This window comes from Triturus cristatus, chromosome 1_1 (assembly GCF_964204655.1).
Source record: "Triturus cristatus chromosome 1_1, aTriCri1.1, whole genome shotgun sequence".
In the NCBI taxonomy this organism is placed as follows: Eukaryota; Metazoa; Chordata; class Amphibia; order Caudata; family Salamandridae; genus Triturus; species Triturus cristatus.
The window spans coordinates 41,406,571-41,431,149 of NC_140579.1; the positions used below are offsets into that span (position 1 = coordinate 41,406,571).

Genomic DNA, 24,579 nt, shown 5'->3' on the forward strand with positions numbered 1-24,579 from the left:
TTTCTTTTTTTTTTTTTTTAGAGTGCGCGCACCCAATGTTTTTTTTTTAAAAAAACAACATTTTTTTTCACCTTTAGTAAACCTTCAGGAACTCCTTGAGAAAGAGAGGGGAGTGGCAAAGTAATTAAAAAAGAGATGGTGTACATTTCACAGATGAACGTAAGACAGTTTTCCTATTAAACTTTAAACTCTGCATCAGTATTTATGTATAGGTACCTAAAAAACATAATAGCTCATTTTAGTGCTGCATTTGAATTGGCTGTATTTACAAGGAGAGGAAAAGACACACAGAGAGGCTTATCCTCTCCTTGTAAATATAGAGGAGCACCCTGCGCCACTAGTACGTCAAGAAAATTGACGTAGTGGTGGCGCAGGTGGCTTGTAAATGTGCCCCAGAGATGTTAAGGAAATTAAGGGTGAAACAGACAAATCAAGAGTGACAGATACAGACACAGAGAGCAAACAACTGACAAGGAGTAAGGCAGTTAACAAGACTAAGACATATGGATACAGAAAAAGAAACATGGATGAAAAATTAGTGATGGAGGTAGTAAAGGTAGGGGAGTAGTATAGAAGGAGTGAGGAAGTTACAAAAGAGTAGTAAAGCAGGAAGAGAGAGTGAGAAGAGAAATGAGAAAAGTAGAGTAAGGAGAGGTGAAGAAAAGGAAGCATGAAACGAAACCAGTGACACATACAGATATGTTAAACTTACCTGACCATCAAAATAAATAATTTAGATTTAAATGTTTTTATTTAATTGCAAAGATAACTGAATAACATCTTCTAAATTTTCTTTCTCGTTCTGAAAAAAAGTATTAATATTCAACAATACACTTTATTAAACAGTACATGTTTTTTCATATTTAGCAAAGCAATTTTTTGCCCTTTTTTTGCTGTTTTCAGAATGTTTTGATTTTCACTGAAAATAGTGAAATCAATTGTATTCATCATTTAACAGCGGGCAAAAAAAAAAACAATCTGAAAGATTGTTTAAAAAAGCCCCAAATGTATCCTCACTAAAACATACCTTAATAGAAATGTTAAAAATACCTTTTAAGAAGAATAACAATTTCCAAAAAATAACGTCTGTAAACCTTGTTGCAAAAGAACATCTTCCAAAATAATATCTGTTAACCCCTTCAGTGCCCGCCCCTTTCCCCGCCCTGTGCCGGCCGTTGAATTAGCGGGCGGGGTCTATGACGAGCTGGACTCGTCATGGGCACAGCGCCACCGCGGCCCATGACGAGTCCAGCTCGTCATGGGCACTGAAGGGGTTAAAGAAGTCCACAATTGTTTGTTTTACCTTTCCTTACGGCCAAATGATAAGTTTAAAATCTCTTTTGAGCGAAATATCCAATTTAAATCCTTTTAAATTTTAATAATGCTTTCTCCCAATGATGATGTTAGTATTTAAAATTTGGGTTTCAGAAAAATTAGGTAACAATTGGGTAAATCATAAGGCAAACGTTGCTTGAAAATCAATTGAGAATCATTACACAGTGTCCATCCTTTTTCACATTTAAGATAAACTGTGTAATGACCAGAAGTTATAGAAGGCCCATCATGAAAAATTATTGCAACTGCAACAAAAGTTTTTCCAGATATTGATAATTGTTGTCCTGTAAACTTCTTTATTAAAGTGTCCAGTTTTGAACCATCAGCTCTACAAGGTTGCATCATTAAAATTACATGCTGTCCATATTTCTTTAAAAATAACGTTGACAACATGTCTGATTTACATTGAGAACATTCCATGTTGTGATTAGCATCTTTAACTAATTTACTAAAAGTCACTGTTTTACTCTCTGGTAATGGTAAATATATGAACCTTTCAGAATCAACATTACTACTGCTTGTGTTCATACAGTTATCACAACAATGTTCCCATTTATAAGAGACACCAAATACATTTTCTACTTCTACCCCTTCATCTTCCAGTACCATCAGGATATACATCAAGAATTCCTGTGCATCTTGCTGGACATTTTGTGTAAACTGTGTACGTCCAGAACATGCATCTAAAAGATTTCTAACATCAGAAGCACTTTCTATTTTAGTTTTATCATTACTCAGCTTCTCATAGAGGAGACTCAGCAAAGAACAGAATCTTTTTTCTTGATTTAGTGTTATCTGCTCTTGCAAAAATTCAAGATAAAATACAACATTCAGCACTACATTTGCGTAGCAGTTGACACCAGAGCTATTTTCAAAATGACAACCAACAACCTCTTCAGCATTGTCCTTTTTCTTTTTGCTTGCAGTCACATCACTATCTTTTTGTTTTCTCTTCTGTACATCCTCATTACAGATATTCTCAATTCTCCTTTTCCAACAAACAACACGTTTTTCAAACAAAGGATACTGACCTAAATGAGGAGCATAGCTTCTTCTTAATCTATTATACTCCTTTACACAGTTTGCATCAGCACTTACTTTTGAGTCATCAAAGTCTATCATGAATAAACCAGATCATTTTTTCACGCGTGACAAAGCAACATATGCCATACCTTCTTTAAACACACTAGATCCAATGGTTACAAAAGCACTATCAACAGTTAATCCTTGAGACTTGTGAATAGTTACAGCATATGCTAGAGAAAACGGAAACTGCTTCCTACGCACATATAAGTCTTTCACAAGCAAGAAACGAACTGAACAACGACAAATGTCTTTAACCTCTTGTATCTGATCAAATTTTATTTTTAAACATTCAATTCCAACTTTTTTCTGGTAATTAATAAAACCCACAACTCTTCCCATAGCTCCATTCACTAAACCTTTCTCTACATCCAAATTCCGTCTTAAAATTACTCTACAGTTCATACACAAAAGATTCTTTTCCAAACCTGCTGTTTTTGAAATGTTTTTCTCCAGAGAATCCAATTTAGTACCCAATTTGCCTGTCAATATAACAGTTATTCGTTCATGTTCTATTTTATCCACAGCTTCCAGTTTTATAATCTCTTCATTTTCCAATTTCAAAAGTTCTTGATTGAATATAGAACATTCATGCAGTGTTGGCATTAAGCAGATTACAGTATTTTTTTCTGCAATTTCCTTGTATATTTTCTCTGGAACTATTTGTTCTGTTGGAAACAAATTACTCAGCAATCGACTCTGTAATGCTTTTCTGCCATGTTCTGTGAGTAGTCCAATTCTTATATCTTTCAGAATACTTGCATAGTACTCATCATTTGCTTGCCTCATATTGGTAATGAGTTCCTTATACTCAAAATATGTCCAAATATTTACATTGCCTATACTTCCTAATGACTTTTTTGTGTCTTCATGTGTAAGTGTATGGAATACCGGTTGTCCTTTAACTGGAGTAAGTTGCAAAAGATCTCCAAAAACTATGACGTGTTTTCCTCCAAATAGGACGTCAAACTCTGTCTTCAGAATTTGCTGCATTCTTAAATGCACAAAGGCAAGCATTAAGTTTGATACCATGCTTACCTCATCAATAATGAGTACTTTCATTTTCTTCAATACTCTTTAAACTTCCAAGCATGCTTCTCCTGCTAGTTTGTGGTACTGTATTTTGTTCTCATGCTCTACTGGTAACATTAGCAAACGATGTAAGGTAACTCCTTTGATGTTATACGCTGCTAACCCAGTTGGAGCAGTAACAACACAAGACAAAATGGAATCCATTTTCTTCTGTAGGTAGCTTCTAATTACATTAATTAAGAAACTTTTTCCAGTTCCTGCTTGTCCACTTACATACATTCTCATTGGTTCAAAAGATGTGCATGAGCACTCTTTATTTTCATGTAGTAATCCGTGATCAATTTTTTGTCTGACTTCTTCATAAATTTGTTTTTGTTCTTCATTCAGTTGCTCCTCCAAATATGTTAAGTCTACTAAATCTTCCTGAGCTTGATTCATAGCTGTTTCCACTTCGTTCATGGCTATTGCTGCTTCATTTTCAATGATCGGTTGTCCTAGAGGATCTTGACTGAATGTCCCAGAACTTTGACTGTCTTGAGAACTGTCTCTAGCTACTTCAGCTGCAATTGTTGCTTCTTGTTCAATTTCTTCATTTAACATTTGAACATAAGTTGTGAAAGTACTGCATTCGACGCTGTCTTTGCTAGCATTGAAGGAATCTTCATAGCTCTGAAATTCTCCAAGTAGTTCCTCCTCTGTACGCCATGGTTTAAACAGCTGCAAAAGTGCCAAGTAGTAAAATTCCTTTTTATCAGGAGTGTCGCAACTCAGCTTCCGGTGATTTATCAAACTTCCTTTTGTTTGCTTCACCAAACATCCTTCCTCACCAATGACTTTATATTTTCCATTGTTGATATCTTCTGTGACATTCCGTTTAAAAATAAAGTTCTGCAGCGCTTCATAGAGACACATATTCTCAAGGTGATGACTTCTTTGTGGATAATATGTGTCCAACATGTTTGTTCTTAAAATGTCTGTACTTTCTGGTTCGAACTCTGCTAAATATTCAATTTCTCGAATAGATTTCAGTACCCGATTTCGCATTCCTGCAAGGCCTAAACTTGCCCAAATTATTCTTCTGGATTTGGAGTACAGACTTGCAGATGATAACCTATCTGAGCATTCGTAGGATCCAATTTCTCGATGCGATAACATCTTTAAACTGAAACTGTATAGCTTCTTACTGACAGTCTTCTCGTGAGAAATCTCTTCCCACATTTCCTTCAATTCCGTTTTCTCAGATTTAGTGATGTAAGATGTGACATAGCGAGCAACAGCAATAGAATTGTCAGCCACATACTGTATATCCATGTAAGCATTCCACATGGATAAATTGACTGGGTTGTAGTCATTTATATATTTTGACTCTTCTTTTCTTCTTAGGTTGTAGGTATTATTAGGCGATTTTCTTGTAATAGTATGTCGCACAGCTGACATAAAACTGTTTACTCTTCCTTTTGAAAGAACAGGTCGTGGAAATCCAAATCGACATTTTGTGTAGAATTTATCTTTACTCTTGTACTTCCGTCGACAGTATTTTCCACACCGATGACTTTGGAATCGTAAAACTTGCTCTTTTAAATTTTTCTCTTCTGTGCTTTTAGGTATAGCACATGTTGCATGTCCTTCGATGAAACTTAAAACTGCATCATCAGAATCTGTTCCAAATTTTGGAGCATCCTTGATCCACAACAGCATATGAATAAGAGGAGCACCTCTGGCTTGGTACTCTTTTCTCCAAAAGAAATCCACAACTTCTCCAAGAGGTGGATTTTTTTTATTGCAGATGAAGGACATCATAGCCTCAAATCTATGATTGAAATATCTGCAAACATTAACCGGATTCAATGAGCACAATTCTCCTGCTGTCTTGTATTGGATGTTTTCAATATTTGAATTTGCCTCTCGAAGAAAATCCAGAAGATCATCCCAAGCGTACTCAGCACAGCTTAGGGTAAGGAACCATGTAGGAGTTCCTAAATTCCGTAACATACATTTCAATTCTCCATGGCGTCGGTACCAATATTCATTCGTCCCACGCTGACAAGCCATCAAATTGATCAATTGAGATTCCAAATGATCATCTCGCTGTGGCACTTTGTTCATAAAATCCTTTGCAGTCACATTACATAGATGTACTCCAGTTTTCAAAATGTGATTTACTGCATAAGATAGTGCTGACAAGTCACTTTCAAATAAAAGATGGAACAAATAAGGAATACTTTGATGAAATCTCGGATCTTCAGCATATAGTCTTGTAGTCCGATACTCAGAAGCAGGAATCTGTACTGGACGTTCATCATATCGTCCTCCTTCTCCTGTAGGAAACAGCTGGGGAAAACAACGAGCTTCCAAGCTCTCCTCCCATACACTCACGGGAGTTCCTTGTGCTTTCTTCATCTGAAACAGATCAATAGCGTTTCCCATAACTTCTTTAGAATGTAGAGGATGTATGCTGAAATGTTCATAAATTTCTTCTTCTTTTGACTTATCCACTTTTTCAAGTTGCCCAGTTGGTATTCCTGTGTCTTCTAGTATTTCTTCTTCATCCATATAAATGGCTTCATACCATTTATTATTTTTTTTCAAATACAAATTTGCTCTTTGTACTTTTCGTACATCCACCAGCTCCTGCCAAATTTTCTTATTCTTTGTAGGTACACCATTAACCAGAATAACTAATGGTTCAGTTTACAAAGTATCTGCATCAATTGTTTCCATATTTTTTTTCAAATCTAATGGCAAATAGACAACTCTTCCTTTTAAACCTCTCTGTAAATCCGAAGGAGGTAATTTACCAGTTTTTGGCTCCATACGCACTATGGTCTGAAACGGATGGACACATTGAATGAGTATAGACTCATACGTATTTAAATCAGAAAGTTCTGGAGGAATATCAACCAATTCTAAATTATTATGTACAGCTCTAGCTGGCATTCTATTTTCTTCTAACTTGTTATAACAGTATTTACAAATACGCTGATCTTCACCCAAATCAAAACAATTTTCCAGAAATATATATGTTGCAAAATCTTTCCACTTATAATTATCTTCATTTTCACTTTTTTTATATAGATCAACATTCCTTGTTTGATTTTTGTAATGGCTTCTCCGGCAGCATATACAAGTAATATTTGGTCTTTCATTAGAGAAGATAGCAAGTTTTGTCATTACATCATCAAAATTTTTACTAACAGCGAGTTCTACATTCTCTTCCACATTTTCATCAATAACTGTGTCATTTTCTGCACTTTCTTGTTCTGGACCAAAGTAACAAAACTGAATTTCATCAGTAACCTTCACTACATCTGATACAGATCCACGGAACAGAGCATTATTCAACTCATTTAACTTTAGTGCTGGACTTTTAGCAAAATACAATGTTCTCACAAACTTTCTCATTTCAGTATGATGAACAGCCAACATCCTAAAATGGTGAAAAACACTTTGACACACTTTCCGAGATAGACAAGCCAGAGAATGTCCTTGCAAACCAGTATTCTCTCTCGCTCTGCATGGATCTAGTCTTTGAAGCACCTTAATTTTCTGTTTAACACTCTTTTTACTATATTCTCTTAGAAAGTCACGTAATTTATCAATAGATTCCTGACGCACAGTACAAATACTACTACAATTCCAAGTGTACACTGGGGCTTTAGGACGTCTCCCCATAACCTCATCAGCCATCACTTGTTCCTCATTTCTTGGAACCATTTTCTCCTTTTCCATTACACAACCATCCTTAACTTCATAAGCTCTACCATTGGTGTCAACTGCATGCAACAAACTATTACTTTGAAAATAACTCTCTTCATTAAAAAATGGTTCAGTACTTGAACTATGTTTCCATTCTCCTAAGAACACTTTACAAAAGTTTTTTTTTTTACTTCTCTTTTCCTTTTGCTTTGTTACTTCATTGCATTCACTAATTTATCTAATCTATGCATCCTGTTCAAAATTAAAATGAATAGTTTTTTTTTTATTTCTAATGCCTTGGTAACAATATTTTCAATTAATTTCTTTTTCTTATAAAATTTGGTTTTTTTCTTATATTTTTTTCATATCCTTCAGCAAATTTAACATCACTCTTCTCTGAAACATTTTTCGACGAATGTTTTTAAAATCTATTTTCCGTGTTAAGTCACTCTTCCTAACTTCTGAGTCTATATTAGCATTTTGTTTTTGCTGTCGACTCTGTTGTTGTTTTGTACTTGAAACACTGTTTGAATGTATCTTCCGATCATTTTTTTTTTTTTTTAAGATATTTTTTAAAAATTCTTTAGTTTGCTTACCAGAAGACTTTTTCTGTTTTCCAACACGTGCTTCGCCTCCTATTTTTTTTTTATCAGTCGTCTTCAAATATAGTTGTTGTTTCTTTTCTTTTGTTTATCTTGACTTTATAGGCATCTTTGTATTTTTTCACTGTTGCTCACCAATACCTGCAAAAAACTAAAAAAAAATACCTTTATGTAATTTAAATTCATTACATTTTTAAAAAAACAACTTTTCAAATCCTATCACATGAGCTGATCCTTTCCTACGAGTCAAACTCTTACAAAATAGAAGAAACATGAATTAAATCTCTGACAACAATTCCTGTGTCCACACAGACTCATGGTCTGATTCTAGGCAGAAAGCGATATTTCCTTTGGCAATTTGAAAGCATATTTACTACTGGGGTAGAGCAAGTGATCATTACTGTAACAGCCTGACACATGTTCCTTCTAGTTTAGACAGGCAGAAAAGAGCACATGTCCTAACAGCTCCTTGAGACCATGACCATGTGTTAGAGGGTGACTGATTAGACTAGAGCAAAGGAAATGAGCCTTGGTGATTTTGAATCTGTTTGCGTTACACACTGCTATCTGAAACACCACACTGAGCTGACTATTACACATGGGAGTGTAGCAGAAGCTACTGTGTGTGTGCAAAGAGTGTGTTTCTGGAGACTGTGTATTGTCAGCTGCAAGAGAGATCTGCATGGAGACTCCCACAACTGCATGAAGAGTACAGACATGTGTGTAAGAGTACATGTGTGGTAAGGGTTAATTGGAGTTTTCAACATGTAGGAACCACCTCAGCCATAGCAAGAATTGATGAAAAATCTACCATGCTATTTTCAAATGTGTTTGCATTTGACTCACATTTTTGAGATACTGATTTCGGCTGAGTGCTAACCAACACATTGGAAGAAAACAAGCTGGGCCTTTCCTGAATATGCAAGTTTTACAGAACAACAGCAACACAAATTAAAACGCTGACAACAATTCCTGTATCCACACAGACTCATGGTCTGATTCTAGGCAGAAAGCGATATTTCCTTTGGCAATTTAAAAGCACATTTACTACTGGGGTAGAGCAAGTGATAATTACTGTAACAGACTGACACATGTTCATTCTAGTTTAGACAGGCAGAAAGGAGCACATATCCTAACAGCTCCTTGAGACCATGACCATGTGTTAGAGGATGACTGATTAGACTAGAGCAAAGGAAATGAGCCTTGGTGATTTAGAATCTGTTTGCGTTACACACTGCTATTTGAAACAGCACACAGAGCTGACTAATACACATGGGAGTGTAGCAGAAGCTGCTGCGTGTGTGCAAAGAGTGTGTTTCTGGAGACTGTGTATTGTCAGCTGCAAGAGACTTCTGCATGGAGACTCCCACAACTGCATGAAGAGTACAGACATGTGTGTAAGAGTACATGTGTGGTAAGGGTTAATTGGAGTTTTCAACATGTAGGAACCACCTCAGCCATTGCAAGAATTGATGAAAAATCTACCATGCTATTTTCAAATGTGTTTGCATTTGCATCACATTTTTGAGATACTGATTTCTGCTGATTGCTAACCAACACATTGGAAGAAAACAAGCTGAGCCTTTCCTGAATGTGCAAGTTTACAGAACAACAGCAACACAAATTAAAACGCTGACAACAATTCCTGTATGCACACAGACTCATGCTCTCATTCTAGGCAGAAAGCAATATTTCCTTTGGCAATTTGAAAGCACATTTACTACTGGGGTAGAGCAAGTGATAATTACTGTAACAGACTGACACATGTTCCTTCTAGTTTAGACAGGCAGAAAGGAGCACATGTCCTAACAGCTCCTTGAGACCATGATCATGTGTTAGAGGGTGACTGATTAGACTAGAGTGTTACAAAAAACAAGCTGCCCCTTTCCTGCGAGTGCAAGGGTAATAGAGCAAGACCAACCGGAATGAAATCTCTCTTTACATTTCCTATGTGCTCACTGTCTCATGGTATGATTCTAGGTAGAAAACAGTATTCCTGAGTGATACCAGTACACATTAACTTATAATGAAGACATACTCCATAATATATAACATGTTCAAGCCACTTAAATATCTTCCTTAACATAAAATGTTAAACACAACTTTTAAAGTGGTAGGAAAATGTACCATACTATTTTCAAATGTGTTTGCATTTGCCTCTCACTGATCAGTAAATGATTTCTGCTGAATGCTAACCATCACACTTTAACATAATAAACGACCCCTTTTCTGCGAGTGCAAGGCTAACAGAACAAGAGCAACACAAATTAAATCTCTGTAAAAAAATCCTGTGTGCAGACAGACTCATGATGTAATTCTAGTCACAAAACAATATTCCTCACTAATACCACTACACCTTAACTTACAGTGAAGACATACTCCATAATATCTTACTAGTTCAAGACAGTTAAATTTCTCCTAAATCACAAAATGTAAAACACAACTTAAAAACAAGAATGACAATTCTATTATTTATATCAAAATACACCACATACTTCCCCTCTCAAACTCATAACTCACCTTTAAAATTAATTAGTTGAGAAAGAAATGTGGGACTCAAACAGCAGATTATCAGAGCCAGAATCTCAGAGCTGTACACCTCTCTCCTCTCTCCACAACCAGTAAATGGCAATTTTTCCCTCTCTTTTTTCCCACATATACATGTTAATGTAAAATCACAGTCCTTCCCACATTTTTTCAAATGGAATCACACATTTCTATTGGTTGCAACTTTCAACCCCTTTGCAAATCATCCCTTCCCCCAACATGACTTCTGCCTGCTACCATAGCAACAGCTCATGGAACACAGGTGTGAGCAGAGAGGTCAGAAGTTCAGCAGACATTGTTTCAAATCAAAACAGCAAGAGTGCTTGACTTTTCAAACCTAACAGCAAATCCAAAGTAATGTTCAGTGGGAACACATTTTTCTGAACCAATCCAAAACATGCTTTTAAAAATTTAAACATACAGCCTAGTTTTAACTGTAAAATGGTTTAAATCAGCCAATGAGTTATTTTTATCAAAAAAAAGTATGTATGCCTCCATTTTCCAACTGTGTTTCTTTTCATATTGCCATTCTACTGAAAGACACCTTCTGAGTGCATCCAGATCTCCTTGAAACATGTTCACAGTGTGGATTGTAGGTCATAGCTATGTCTTCTGGAGTGAAAAATTTGCAGAAAAAAGAGGTATGGTGAGAGACCTTGCTTTGCCAAAAATAGACATTAAGGTGCCGATCACGATCCGGTAAAAAAATTCCCCGTGCGACTCGTATCCGGTCTTTTTACCGTACGAATCGTACAAGTGCCGTACGAACTGGCAATCATGATTCGCATGGGAAAAAGACCATACGAATCGCATTGGGAATAATTCCCCACACGTCCTCGGGTCGGAAAAAGTGTCCGACACGTCCTCGTACGATTTACCGTACAAACGTGAAAAGCGAAGTCCGACCGGGGAATCACGATCCGTCCCGGGCGTCCGAATGTACAACCGTATGGTTAAAAGACCGTCCGCACCGAACTCCTATAACAACCATGGAGACGTCCAAACAGGTGCCCGGTACGTGCCGTACCCCCCCCAGCCCCCGCATGTACGCGCCGTACCCCCGCCAGCCCCCGCATGTACGCGCCGTACCCCCGCCAGCCCCCGCATGTACGCGCCGTACCCCCCCCCGCCCCCGCATGTACGAGTCGAACCCCCCGTGTATGTACACCCGAGTACGTGTCGAACCCCCCCGTGTATGTACACCCGAGTTGGTCCTACTGTGCCCCCCTGACAATGACTAGGGGGTCTAGAACTCCCTACCCTGCCCCCTGTTCACGGTCTCCACCTTTCCTTTTTAGTGCGACAGACAAAATGGCGGCCGACACTTCCTGATTTCGACCGATTCGAATGTTTACTGACATCTAACAACCAATCAGAATTACGCTCGCGCACGGCAAGGTGCGCGCACAGGGCTTGCTCAGTGCGCACACGGTGCGCGCGTATAGATATTGATATGCTTTTTAATGCTATTTTCTCAAGAAATACTGAACAGATTTACACCAGACCTGCGAAATGCACTTCCTTGGCCTTATGGCTACCTCTCTGCCAAATTTCAAGTAATTCTGTTCAGCCGTTCGGGCTGTAGCTGTGTCTAAAGGTCCTACGGAAAAATGCATGGGGAAAACGAGTTTTGGGACCCCCCTTTTTTCTCGGCCCCCCGCTTGACGAATCACCCCGAGACTTTCAGGGTAGGAGCTGAACGGACCGCCCCATTAGTTTTGAAAATTTCGCGAGGATTCGTCAACCGGCGCCAAAGTTATTCAAAATAGAATTTTGAGATTTCCTATGGAAACATGGTCCTAACTATAACTATCTACTGGCGACCGCCAGTAGATAATATATATATATAATTTTCAGATTTCCTATGGGAACTCGGTCCTAACTATAACTATCTACTGGCGACCGCCAGTAGATAATATATATATATATATTTATATTCAAGGATGTGTGTCTCTATTAGCCTGTGCATGCATGGACTGTATCCATTTGTAAGTCTTTACAAGATTTGTATGTGAATGTGCACATTAATGTGTGCATCTGTATGAATGTGTACCTCACTAGGGTTGTGTATGCGTGGATCTGGAGTTATCTATCCATCCATCAGACTGAGCAAGCCTGGTGTAAGCCCCTTCCTAAACAAAGGTTTTAGCGATGTAATCATGCTACGATATTGTATATACAACAACCCACTGAGGAATATGATGTTTTATGACTGCAAAACTGAACCAACTCACTGTAGTTTAATTATCACTGCACTACCTGGACCAAGAGGCCATTGGGTTGGCCCCGCCCACTGAGGCAGCCAGGTGAATATAAGAGTGCCGTGATCTGGTTAGGTGTATGCGGAACGGCTGCCATTGAAGAAGGGAACCGTTGTTCCCGAAACGCGTCTGGTTAAGCTGTGCACTGTGTTTGGACTTTCCAGCCCTTCATCTGTTTGCAAGTTGTCACCATTAAAATCCGAAGATCGTAAAGCAACTGTTGGCGTCTCTCACTGGGGCTAACTCATAGATGTGGATTTGTAGCGGCTTTGCTCAGCCGCGAGAGATGCTCACCGGAAGACTCGGGCCTGTGGTGAAGCCGTGATCGGTTTCATCGATGTAACGGGAGTTGCAATCGGGGTGACAATCAACGATTGACAAGTGAAGGCAGCTTGTTGTCCAACAACCCACTGAGGCATATGATGTTTTATGACTGCAAAACTGAACCAACTCACTGTAGTTTAATTATCACTGCACTACCAGGACCAAGAGGCCATTGGGTTGGCCCCGCCCACTGAGGCAGCCAGGTGAATATAAGAGTGCCGTGATCTGGTTTGGTGTATGCGGAACGGCTGCCATTGAAGAAGGGAACCGTTGTTCCCGAAACGCGTCTGGTTAAGCTGTGCACTGTTTTTCCAGCCCTTCATCTGTTTGCAAGTTGTCACCATTAAAATCCGAAGATCGTAAAGCAACTGTTGGCGTCTCTCACTGGGGCTAACTCATAGATGTGGATATATATATATATATATATATATATATATATATATATATTCAAGGATGTGTGTCTCTATTAGCCTGTGCATGCATGGACTGTATCCATTTGTAAGTCTTTACAAGATTGTATGTGAATGTGCACATTAATGTGTGCATCTGTATGAATGTGTACCTCACTAGGGTTGTGTATGCGTGGATCTGGAGTTATCTATCCATCCATCAGACTGAGCAAGCCTGGTGTAAGCCCCTTCCTAAACAAAGGTTTTAGCGATGTAATCATGCTACAATATTGTATATACATCGTCAAACCACAGAATATCCAACAGAGTTTATATAAGTAATAAGCGAGCATGAAAACTCCAACATTGTGCAGATGGGTTTTTAATCCACAAAGAGTTCATTAAACCAAATGCCCTCTAATTGTAGCACGTTTCGGGACATGTACATTCCCTTCTTCAGGACATTTGCATTTCTAATGACATGAGCACCGCTCAGCTTCACCGCTGACTTCGGACATTCTCTGTTCTGCTCAATCCACATTGCAAGGTTTTTCTGCAACAGTCTAATTAATAGCCATAGTTTGACGTGTCAGATTTTATGCCTTCATTAGACTTCTCTTACAGGGATAGGCCACAGCTGACCGGAATGTCCCAGGATAACTAGTGCACTTAACTCTGCCTATGGATGGAAGAAAGGGCAGGCCTGTAACGCGGAAGCCCCTTCAGCAGTGATGCACATTTATCACCACTCTGACACTGCCATTGGTTGTGATATTTAAGTGTTCAACAGGGGCATCTGTAGTGATACAGTTAACAAGGGTGTCATTGCCATAAACCTTTCATGGTATCTGATAAACTCTCCCACAGTTTTGGTGAAGTGGTTTTTTCTAAAGTACACTCTTCATTCTGTAGTGGTTGCTACCTCACTTGTCGCCCTAACCCCTAATTGTATCGTCATCTGAGTGCCCGTTCATTGCTGTAAAACACAGTACACAGGACTGTAGCTCTATGCACCAGGCTCAGGGTTTTAGTACGGCCAGACCACGATCGGGGGGAGGAGGGACACAGGTCAGAGAAGAGCTAATGATCATATTGGTTGAGGTTGTTTGACTCTCGTGTCCTGGGGTTTGTACTACTATGGCTCGGAACCAGACAAAGGACATCCCTTTCTGCACTTGACTCACAGGGTAGCGAGGTCGAGCAGTCAAAGGCTTCTGACGGTGGCAGAGGGCGTGGCAGGCACTCAGAACTCAACAGTCAACCAACGGACACAATAATGTTATGTCTAACCAAGTACTTATTTTTAGTAAGAAAAAAAGTATTTTAGGGTCACGACAAAATAAATACCAGCCAGTTCAATAAAGGTGCAATTACAGGGGTGAACTGTATGGCCCCCAGAATAGCACAGCAGACTTCTGGGAGCATATACCCTCTGTAAGAGTTCTAATGACTATGGTCCCCAGTATGGCCTATCGGCAGAGGTATTAATCAAGCACAGACTCTGGGTTACTCCACTGGCTACTGTGAAGATCAGTTCAGTGGTTTTTACATCAAAGAGTTCACACGGATAAAAACGATATTGTACAGACTGCAGATTTCTCTGCCCTGCAATACCTACTTGGTGGTGGCGTGCTCGGAGTACCCGTTCCTTTAGCACAGGCTTCAGTTATGCGGAGCTGTAGGGCAGCCTCATTCGACCCAAGAACTGATAGCGCTAATCACTTTGTCAGGTCTCCACGGTGCCACTTGTCTTTGACACATGTGGGCTTCCAGGACAGTTGCACACAGATGCTCAGTGATAAATGTTCCAACCGCAGGGTCGAGTCTTCAGCAAGTGGTCATCACTGGCAGTTGCGACTTGCCGACCCTGATCAGTGATCGTTTGTGGTGGGTCTTCTAAGGGCAGCTCTGACGTCAGGCACCAACGACACAATGTTGATTCTCCCGTGCATGGTTTGGTACAACTCACTATGGGAACTGCTCAGGAAGACTAGGAGACCCCACTCCACACATATTGCTCCTGTCCTCTCTCCAACCGGCCGTCAGCTTTCTCTGGGTGCTTCTCATGGCGAGAATATACTGGGCTTCTCTTTTGGACCGGCTGTACTCTTTCAGCACATGACACTCTCCTTCCCTCTCTTATCAGGGGGGCATCTAGGTGTTAGGTAGACCCTTGACTTTTCCAGCAAGCAGTGTAGAGTTGAGGTGATGTTCCCTCACTTCTGGGGGACTGATGTTATGCAGATATTAGCCCTGGTCACACAGCAATCCGAGTACCGTACAAAGCACTCCCATCCTTGGTCAAGAAGAACTTGGAATTCAAACAATATGGGGTGAACTGGGTCCTACTTTATTGTACTCATTTTTTAGACATGGGATGCAGATTCTGACTGTCATGAGCCTTCCTGAAGCCGTAATATACAGGGCTTCTCTCTTGAACAGGCTGTACTCTTTCATGACGTGACGCTCTCCTTTCTTCTCTCACCAGACAGGCTTCTAGGTGCTAGGCAGACCCTTGGCTCTTCAAACAAGCAGTGCAGACTTCAGGTGATGTTCCCTCACCTCTGGGAGACCGATGTTATGCAGACACCAGCCCTGGTCACACAGCAATCCGAGTAGCGTACAAAGCACTCCTGTCCTTGGTCAAGAAGAAAATGGGGTGAATTGGAGCCTACGTCATTGTACTCATTTTGCAGACAGGGGAAACAGATCCACTCTCTAAAGCTTTGAAACTGGTTTAGTCAGACTCTCTTTCAAATGTCATGTTTGGGATGTCTGTCAGACACAGCATTTGTACGAGGTGACGACAATCACAATAGGCAGCCTATCCACTCTTCTCCTGGACTCCCACTCTAAGGACTGCTTGTAGGAAGCTTTTTTTATTATATCTAACCAGCTTTTCTTTGCTTCTGACAGGAGAAGTTAAGAACTGAGATGAATAAAATTGAATCTGAGTTTGAAAAATTGCGGCAACTCCTGAAAGAAAATGAGCAAACACTGCACGGGAGACTGAAGGAGATGGAGAAGAAAATTAGCATGGTGGAAAATGCAAATATCACCAAACTGTCCAATCAAATCACCTCTCTCAATTCTGTGATAACGGAGATAGAAAAGAAATGTAAGGGGCCAGCGTGGGAACTCCTGAAGGTGAGATACTGTTTGGTAAATAAAACAGAAAAAAGGAAGTGAAATATTCATATTTTGTGTGCATTATTAAATGTATGAGTGGGACACACATGAGCTCCTGGCAGGGTCAATGCACAGTGACCCCACGCACTCTGACAGCCGCACACAATATACAGTCATGGATTATTTACACTGTTCTACTTGAATCTGAGAGCCCAATTCAATGTACAAACAGTGGAATGTACAGTGACCTCTTACAGTGTCATATACAAGTGAATGCAACGCACTGAGCAATTCCAGTGACAGTAATTAACATATAGAGATAATGGAGCAAAATGTGAAAAAGCAGCATAAAAATGGAAAGCATAATATGAGCCAACAGTTTAGAGAATTGGAAAAGAATCCAATGTCCTCCTTTTCTAAGAAGTTTGAAAACATTTCAATTGTAAATTGATTACTTTTCTCCTGATGCAAGTAGCCACTTACTTTCACGTGCACCTATCACTTGTGGGGTAAACAGCTGTATAATTAAGGATTTGGAATAGGTAATGGCTAGCTCACTGGGTTTTTGTTGCCTTAGATCAGGGTTACTCATAGTACGGCCCGCGGGCCGCTGGCGGCCCACCCGGCCTTCATTGGCGGCCTGCGGACCTTGTTCGATTACACTATGCCACAGTTCCTTCCTTGGAGTAAACAGGGAAGATGGCCGCAGGAGCAAACGTTGTGAATACCCTTGAATACGTATTCACAACGTTTCCTCCTGCGGCCACCGTCTATGCTTACTGCTTGCCTCTGATTGGCCTGCCTGCTTCTGACGTCACACACGGACCCGGGCGCGCAGCTCAGGCCCTTTAAAAGTCAGCTGTAACTAGCGCTAGTTACAGCTGACTTTTAAAGGACCTTTTGGTGAGCTTCCTGTGTCCCTGTTGACGACTTCCTTCCAGCCCGCAGCCCCGGAGAACCTTCACAGCAGCCTGGTGCCCAGAAAATCTTCAGCGTCTCTTCACCTGCACAGGTATGGTTTTTTTTGCCAACTCCCTAACAACCTTCATATTTACAAAATATCCAAATAGGCACATGCATATTTCTATCGGGAAGCAGGCACTCTTGCTCGAAATCTTGTCTAGCTGTCTGCCACTCCCTCGGCTTCACATCGAAGGAGATACTCTCCCCTTCCGCTGAGCCATCTCAAACGTCAGGAGTAACCACCCTGGGGCGGTTGCCTTTAAATAAAGTAGGGAACTATTTTAGACAAAATTAAGTATGAGTGCGTTATGCCTCTATCTAACCACGTATTTCTTACTGCCCTCCCTGTTCTGTGGGATGGTTTCTTTTTGCATCTAAAAAGCCCCCAAACAAGAGATGTGCATGTTGGTACTTATGATTCTTGTTGGGCTCCAGGTCCCATGCAGTGGACAGAGTCGGGAAAGAAAGTGCAATCAATATGTAAGGGGGGCACTTATGTGTATCACTTTCGGGAAACTAAGACAACATGAAGCTGAACATCACCACCCTTTGGCACTTCGGAACTACAGTTAAAATCTTCACATAGTCTGGCTCCTGGAGATATACTAAAGGTGAGGAATCTGTTCTTAAATAGTGTATCCACCTAAAAAATTGTTATCGAAGGTAAGTAACTTGTTCATTTTGACATATCCCAATTTTGACATATCCTGGTTCCCTAGATTCAAATCCAGCTCAAAAAGCTTTTGAACTGCATTGCAAAATGCGATGCTCTTTGTAGTTGCATCTGATTGTGAAATACAGCATTGTCTAATGTTTTGAAAGGCTTTTTTTTAACTCTAGCTCCCCCCCCCACTGCTTCCGCCCCCACTGACTCCACCCCTACCAGTGCGGCCCTCGGCCACTAACCACACTGTAATTTTGGGCCCCGACAGAAAGTTTGTGAGTACCCCTGCCTTAGATAAAGATAGAGATTGCCACAGAAAGCCCTTTCGTTTGAAGAATAGTGGCAATTTTATATTATGAGTAGCCCTTGATTATATGACAGAGCGTGTGAAATGAATGTCCACAAATTGCTGCCCGGCCGCAAAAGAAATGTGATTTATGACTGTATTATCATGAAACCCTGAACGGCAACCAAATTCCTTAGCAATATGGCTTAGAGTGGGGTTAGAGGTGTAAACCTCCTTATTAGGGTCATAAGCTGTCACTTTAACAGTGATGCTCTGCTCTGATAGGTTGATTAGTTTAGAGCCAAGAAGCTTCCTGAGAAATAGCTCCATGTAAAGGGCATTAGATGAAAGTAACAGGGAGCAACTTTCCCAGGGCGCAGGAGAGCATCCCTCCGAGGGCGACAAAGGGCATCCCTCCGAGGGGGACAGAAAGTATCCCTCCAAGAGTGACACAGAGCACCTATCCGAGAGTTACAAAGAGCAACCCTCCAAAGGGGACAGACAGCATCCCTCTGAGGGGGACAGAGAGCATCCCTCAGAGGGCATCAGAGAGCATCCCTCCAAGGGTGACAGAGAGCATCCTTCCAAGGGTGACAGGGAACATCCCTCCAAGGGTGGCAGGGAACATCCCTCCATGGGTGGCAGACAGCATCGCTCCGATGGTGGGAGAGAGCATCCCTCCAAGGGTGACAGAGAGCATCCTTCCAAGGGTGACAGAGAGCATCCCTTTGAGGGTGACAGAGAGCATCCCTCTGAGGGTGACAGAGAGCATCCCTTTGAGGGTGACAGAGAGCATCCCTCTAAGGGTGGCAGCCAGCATCCCTCCAAGGGTGGCAGAGAGCATCCCTCTAAGGGTGACAGAGAGCATCCCTCTAAGGGTGGCAGAGAGCAACCCTCTAAGGGTGGCAGCCAGCATCCCTCCAAGGGTGGCAGAGAGCATCCCTCTAAGGGTGACAGAGAGCATCACTCTCTGGCTCCACAGCCAGTTCTGAAACAGTCTAAGTTAAAATAGTTTATAATGACCATGACCTGTCAATGTTGGTACAAACATGTAATTTACTAGTCAGTCTAAACACATGTTCAATCGCCATTTTTGCTTCTAGGAAAATGATACATAGTAAACCTATGTCTCCCGGGTGACCAATTTGGTGACCTATCTGGGAATCAAGCCCACCACCACCACCAATGTAGCTAAAAGTTTGGCGTATAGTTTGGTGTCGGCATTGGTACAAAATGGGATCCATAAGACCCACAGTCCAAGGGAGGGTCATCCTTCTTACAAGAGAGGACCACTCTTGCCTCCTGCTAGGATGGTGGACCATGACCCCACAATTCTAAGATGATCTCCCGTGACCCTCTGATGTAACCTCTATTGTAACTACAGGACGGTGTCTCTTGACCTGTTGATGATCCTCTTGTGTCAGTCAAGGACGATGGCCCATGACCTGTTGATGAACCTCAAAGGGTCCTATGTGTTTGATTTATCTGATAATAGTGGTCCTCTGCTTGCTACCACCCACTAAGGCAGTAACCCCACTGACTTATAATGTCAATAGACCAGGCTTCTCCAATAAGGAGCTTGTGAGCTACTGGTATCTCCCCAGATACCTGCAAGTAGCTCTCATGTGTGAAGCCAACCTACTAAATTAGACGTTTTTGTTTGGTTGAATTAATGTATGTGTACTAAAATTCTGAAGCGTGTATTTGAGATGAATATGTATTTAGTTTCAGAACTCACTAACTGACGTTTTGAGAAAAAATGGGTTTCCAAAATATATTTGAAGCTGATATTTGAGTGATAAATTGTGCCACTTCGGAGAGACGTATTATTAATATTATTACCATGGGGCAGAGGCATTGCACCTATGGCCGTCATGTATTACTCATGCAGCTTTGGAGAGACGTATTATTAATAATAACACCATGGACCAGGGGCATTGCACCTATGGCCGTCATGTATTACTCATGCAGCTTTGGGGAGACGTATTATTACTATTATTACCTTGGGCCAGGTGCATCGCACCTGTGGCCGTTATGTTTTACTCATGCAGATTTGAAGAGACGTATTATTAATATTTTTACCATGGGCCGAGGGCATCGCACCCGTGGCCGTCATGTATTACTCATGCACCTTTGGAGAGACATATTATTAATGTTATTACAATGGCCCAGGGGCATTGCATCTATGACTGTCATTTATTACTCATGAAGCTTTGAAGAGACGTATTAGTAATATTATTACCATGGCCCAGGGGCATTGCACCTATGGCCGTCATGTATTACTCATGCAGCTTTGGACAGACATATTATTAATAATAACACCATGGGCCATGGGCATTGCACCTGTGGCCGTCATGTGTTACTCATGCAGATTTGAAGAGCCAGGATCCCATTTTACATTTCTCTCATTATTTTATTACATTTTATAATGCTTCCAGTGAGGGTCTTTAGGATTCGTGAACATGCACAGCCCGCTTCCCCACCAGTCAGCCTGCACTGCCAAAATAACCAGTATTTAAGTAGCCTTTTCTGAGATAACTGTTTAATTTTTCTTTTAGTTTTATGTAGCGTGAACTCGACCCGAAGGAATCAGAGCTCTTTACATGATCACCAGTTACGTTGCAGATGGGCGCATTCATTTTGTTAGGCTTGGAGAGATTAACTGATTTGCTCAGAATCACAGGTTGTTGAGCATCTCTGCAGAGACTCAAACCTGGTTCCCCAGCTTCGAGGTTGACCGCTCTAGCTGTTAGGCCACATCCCGTTCCCTAATTATATCACACACCGGAACTGTGAACCTGCCTCTGTTGTTTAAGATGTGGAAGCTGGAGCTGGTTCCAAGGTCGTGCAAGTGCCATCTAATATAAAAGCCATTAGCTAACGGGTGCTGTTGTTGATTATTCATTTTGGATCGCACCCAGAAGGTCATGGTGCAGGGTGCTGAAGAGGAACCACCATCATGTCACTTGACTCTGAAGAGAACGACACACTGCACTAATGGAAACTCACCAGCACAAACATGCACACAAAAGGGCGTTTTTAAGTTTAATAATGGCGTTTTTAAGTTTTTGAAGCAGCTGATGCACTTCTGTTTCTAGAGAAAGCTTCAATATCCACAGGCGCCGCACTAGCAAAGCAGCTGATGCACTTCTGTTTCTAGAGAAAGCTTCAATATTCACAGGCGCCGCACTAGCAAAGCAGCTGATGCACTTCTGTTTCTAGAGAAAGCTTCACATCCACAGGCGCCGCACTAGCAAAGCAGCTGATGCACTTCTCTTTCTAGAGAAAGCTTCACATCCACAGGCTCTGCACTAGCAATGCAGCTGATGCACTTCTGTTTCTAGAGAAAGCTTCACATCCGCAGGCACCGCACTAGCAAAGCAGCTGATGCACTTCTGTTTCTAGAGAAAGCTTCAATATCCACACGTGCCACACTAGCAAAGCAGCTGATGCACTTCTGTTTCTAGAGAAAGCTTCACATCCACAGGCGCCGCCCTAGCAAAGCAGCCGATGCACTTCTGTTTTAAGAGAAAGCGTCACATCCACACGCGCCGCACTAGCAAAGCAGCTGATGCACTTCTGTTTCGAGAGAAAGCTTCACATCCACAGGCGCCGCACTAGTAAAGCAGCTGATGCACTTCTGTTTCTAGAGAAAGCTTCAAATCCACTGGCGCCGCACTAGCAATGCAGCTGATGCACTTCTGTTTCTAGAGAAAGCTTCAATATCCACAGGCGCCGCACTAGCAAAGCAGTTGATGCACTTCTGTTTCTAGAGAAAGCTTCACATCCACAGGCGCCACACTAGCAATGCAGCTGATGCACTTATGTTTCTAGAGAAAGCTTCACATCCACAGGCGCCGCACTAGCAAAGCAGATGATGCACTTCTGTTTCTAGAGAAAGCTTCACACCCACAGGCGCCGCACAAGCAAAGCAGCTGATGCACTTCTGTTTCTAGAGAAAGCTTCAATATCCACACGCACTGCACTAGCAAAGCAGCTGATGCGCTTCTGTTTCTAGAGAAAGCTTCACCTCCACAGGCGCCGCACTAGCAATGCAGCTGATGCACTTCTGTTTCTAGAGAAAGCCTCACCTCCACAGGCGCCGCACTAGCAATGCAGCTGATGCACTTCTGTTTCCAGAGAAAGCTTCACATCCACAGGTGCCGCACTAGCAAAGCAGCTGATGCACTTCTGTTTCTAGAGAAAGCTTCACATCCACAGGCGCCGCACAAGCAAAGCAGGTGATGCACTTCTGTTTCTAGAGAAAGCTTCACACCCACAGGCGCCACACTAGCAAAGCAGCAGATGCACTTCTGTTTCAAGAGAAAGCTTCACATCCACTGGCACCGCACTAGCAAAGCAGCTGATGCACTTCTGTTTCAAGAGAAAGCTTCACATCCACTGGCGCCGCACTAGCAAAGCAGCTGATGCACTTCTGCTTCTAGAGAAAGCTTCACATCCACAGGCACTGCACTAGCAAAGCAGCTGATGCACTTCTGCTTCTAGAGAAAGTTTCAAATCCACAGGCGCCGCACTAGCAAAGCAGCTGATGCACTTCTGTTTCAAGAGAAAGCTTCACATCCACACACGCCGCACTAGCAAAGCAGCTGATGCACTTCTGTTTCTAGAGAAAGCTTCACATCCACAGGCGCCGCACTAGCAAAGCAGCTGATGCACTTCTGTTTCTAGAGAAAGCTTCAAATCCACTGGCGCCGCACTAGCAATGCAGCTGATGCACTTCTGTTTCTAGAGAAAGCTTCAATATCCACAGGCGCCACACTAGCAAAGCAGCTGATGCACTTCTGTTTCTAGAGAAAGCTTCACATCCACAGGCACCGCACTAGCAATGCAGCTGATGCACTTCTGTTATTAGAGATAGCTTCAATATCCACACGCGCCACACTAGCAAAGCAGCTGATGCACTTCTGTTTTAAGAGAAAGCTTCACATCCACACGCGCCGCACTAGCAAAGCAGCTGGTGCACTTCTGTTTCTAGAGAAAGCATCACATCCACAGGCGCCGCACTAGTAAAGCAGCTGATGCACTTCTGTTTCTAGCGAAAGCTTCAATATCCACAGGCGCCGCACTAGTAAAGCAGCTGATGCACTTCTGTTTCTAGAGAAAGCTTCAAATCCACTGGCGCCGCACTAGCAATGCAGCTGATGCACTTCTGTTTCTAGAGAAAGCTTCAATATTCACAGGCGCCGCACTAGCAAAGCAGTTGATGTACTTCTGTTTCTAGAGAAAGCTTCACATCCACAGGCGCCGCACTAGCAATGCAGCTGATGCACTTATGTTTCTAGAGAAAGCTTCACATCCACAGGCGCCGCACTAGCAAAGCAGATGATGCACTTCTGTTTCTAGAGAAAGCTTCACACCCACAGGCGCCGCACCAGCAAAGCAGCTGATGCACTTCTGTTTCTAGAGAAAGCTCCAATATCCACACGCGCCGCACTAGCAAAGCAGCTGATGCGCTTCTGTTTCTAGAGAAAGCTTCACCTCCACAGGCGCCGCACTAGCAATGCAGCTGATGCACTTCTGTTTCTAGAGAAAGCCTCACCTCCACAGGCGCCGCACTAGCAATGCAGCTGATGCACTTCTGTTTCTAGAGAAAGCTTCACCTCCACAGGCGTCGCACTAGCAATTCAACTGATGCACTTCTGTTTCTAGAGAAAGCTTCACATCCACAGGTGCCGCACTAGCAAAGCAGCTGATGCACTTCTGTTTCTAGAGAAAGCTTCACATCCACAGGCGCCGCACAAGCAAAGCAGCTGATGCACTTCTGTTTCTAGAGAAAGCTTCACACCCACAGGCGCCACACTAGCAAAGCAGCAGATGCACTTCTGTTTCAAGAGAAAGCTTCACATCCACTGGCACCGCACTAGCAAAGCAGCTGATGCACTTCTGTTTCAAGAGAAAGCTTCACATCCACTGGCGCCGCACTAGCAAAGCAGCTGATGCACTTCTGCTTCTAGAGAAAGCTTCACATCCACAGGCACCGCACTAGCAAAGCAGCTGATGCACTTCTGCTTCTAGAGAAAGTTTCAAATCCACAGGCGCCGCACTAGCAAAGCAGCTGATGCACTTCTGTTTCAAGAGAAAGCTTCACATCCACACACGCCGCACTAGCAAAGCAGCTGATGTACTTCTGTTTCTAGAGAAAGCTTCACATCCACAGGCGCCGCACTAGCAAAGCAGCTGATGATTTGATTTGATTTGATTTTGGGTTTTGTAGAGCGCACAGCTACCCTTAGGCATCCCGGCGCTA

At 42.0% G+C, this 24,579-nt stretch overlaps 1 pseudogene across 1 annotated transcript in view; it reads left to right on the forward strand.

Annotated features, from left to right (window-relative positions):
* LOC146869309 (E3 ubiquitin-protein ligase TRIM39-like) overlaps nt 1–24,579 on the forward strand; it is a 94,344-nt pseudogene that overhangs the window by 30,618 nt on the left and 39,147 nt on the right. Inside the window, exon 3 of the transcript XR_014979798.1 lies at nt 16,186–16,416. The product of XR_014979798.1 is annotated as an E3 ubiquitin-protein ligase TRIM39-like (transcript). The remainder of the gene's footprint in view (nt 1–16,185; nt 16,417–24,579) is intronic.